The following is a 2,552-nucleotide window of genomic DNA, read 5'->3' as shown; positions in this document are numbered from 1 at the left end:
TCATGTAGACTAAATATAACAAAAGATTTTATTTTTCTCGATGTCCTCACTTGAGACAACAAAGTCAAGTATGTTGTTAGGTTCAGGCATCTCATAGTCTATCCAGTTCCTGACCCTCAACACATTTGATTTTGAATAGTATCAAATTTACAAAAGCAAACCTGTGTGATGTTCCTGTAGATGGTGTGACAGGGTGTCAGATGTTGCATTTTCCTGTGTATGCACAGTTGTACTCTTTTTAAAAGGGGCTCTCTTGATTCTGTGCAGGTTAAATATGATGGAATTAGTAGGCGATAAGATTTGAATGATTCTATTTCATAAGTTCATTTATATTGATAGTGACAAAATCCAAAGTTTTAAAAAAGGCATAATAAAAGCAGAACATGTAAGGAAAAGCTAGGGTTTTATTTTAATGGGAACCTTGCACTGAGATTCCTATTCTTATCTTTGGACTTAGATGCATATAATCATCTTCACTTATGGGAAATATACCTAAAGAAGGTAGAGTGGCATGTACTCTGTCCTTTTGATGCTTATGATGAGTGGACAAGTAGGAGGATTATAGATACTGTAAGCAGTTTTTTTATATATGTTTTATACATATACGGATGACATACTATACATTATCACAATTAACTAGTTAGCCCACATTCAGATATCAGATAGATCTGAAATAATTCAAATATTATGCCCTGCAACAGGGGTATGATCCAAAGCCTGTTGAAGTCAGCAAAAAGCCCCCAGTTGACTTCAATGGGTCTTGAATCAGGCTACAGATCAGCACTGCTAAAACTGGAGAACATCAGCAATGCTTCATTGAGGCATGAAAATCAACTGCTCTTCAAAGAAGTGGGACCTTTCAACAAGAAGCAAAATTGTACTTTAAGAGGTAGGATTGCTCTGTTTTTGAAGGCACACAGTGCCCCCATAGTGATTTGTACAATTGTAATTAGATCACTAACCATGTGTTTGCATCTGGAAAGAAAGGTGCCCATGGGTTTGATGTGGTGTGGGGAAAGCTTGCATTGTACTTACTGTGTTGCATTTAGCCTCTAGAGTGTGGACCTCAGTCACCAGAGGTTTTGCTCTGGTATTTTCCATTAGCAATAGATTGGGGGGGGTGGGGGGCGGAAATCACTGATTGCTCAGCTTGCACTGAGTTCTGTTCACATGCTGTGAACGAGAGTTTGATGATGATTTGGTAAATCTGCAAGTATGAGTGTAAGACAGGGTCAGATACATGCACCAAAATGTTATCAGTATTTGCTACGTTTTTGGGTGAGGATACATCTACATTGCTCAGTTTGTACACTTCAGTCCCCTTTATAGAATGCCCTGCATCCAACACGGAATCTTGTATAACTGTAAAATTATTTGTTTTAAAGGAATAAAAATAAAGAATACAAAAATCACAAAAATGCCACAACACTACATTTAAATTGCCTATAACAATAAATTTCCCTAAGGAGAAATGGCAATGTAGTGGAACATCTGCTTTTCTCAAGAATCTAATTTTCAGGTCTATAAAAGATAAGGTTAAAATCAGAGACGGGGATCTCATGTTCTACATTTCCTCCTACTTAATGAGACTCAGAGAATGTTTAGCTTTTTGTACAACAAGCATTACATTCAGAATAGCAATTTATGAAGCTGCTTTAGATGGCATTGGGCCTGCCGTGTCCTTTTGAAATCTAAACAGTAGTAATATGATACACTTAAACTTCTCATGACAAGAGATGTTTAATGAACCCAGGATCTAACTAAGATACTTAATTTCTTTTCTCCTGCTTTCTTTTCTCCCCCATGAACAAGCTAAGTAGCATTTCTTGCGTAATGCCTGTATGAATGACAGCATGCACAAGGCATGGCAGAGGATTTCCAAAACACCCAGGCTTGTATTGTGCTTTATTGTGCTGCACCTTATTATCATTCTCTAACCCTGCACATATGGTCATCTTCCATTCTTCTAACTGGTTCCAGGGCCCTGGAATTCAGCATGACCCCTAAGGGCTATTCTAATGCAATCAGTAGGAATACTATATCCAGAGCCAGTCCAAAATCAAAGGCCTGGCCAAAGCCCAGGATAAATTACAGCTGTTATAAAGAAATCACCTTTTCACCTTGGCTCTCATATTCTTTCAGTTTACAGTCATAACTCAACAAGGCCAGAAACATTTGTCATTAATAAACCTGGTTGGATAAACAAGGCTGATGGATTAACAAGTCACATGTAAAGAAACTTGAGAAAGTGAAAAGCTTTGGACAGAAGGTAAGGATAAGCTGGAAAAATTTTCTGGGAGGGAAGATTTAATATATTTTATATCTACTTTCCCTACATTATTATCTCTATTGGATTTTTCTTTCATGATTGACAGCTATAGATACAGTAGTTCTGATTTACTGCCAAATTTTAAAAAGAGAGTAATCCTATGTGCCCTTGGAATGCAAACATGACTTATTGACCTTTATTTTGCAATGCTACCAGACATGGCAACTTCACCAGTCTATAGGCTTTTTTGCCAATATGTATTTCTTATCTGAACTGAAAAAAA

The sequence above is a fragment of the Natator depressus genome, chromosome 13 (genome assembly GCF_965152275.1).
Source record: "Natator depressus isolate rNatDep1 chromosome 13, rNatDep2.hap1, whole genome shotgun sequence".
Classification (NCBI taxonomy): domain Eukaryota; kingdom Metazoa; phylum Chordata; order Testudines; family Cheloniidae; genus Natator; species Natator depressus.
Note: the sequence above shows the minus strand (reverse complement) of the source record.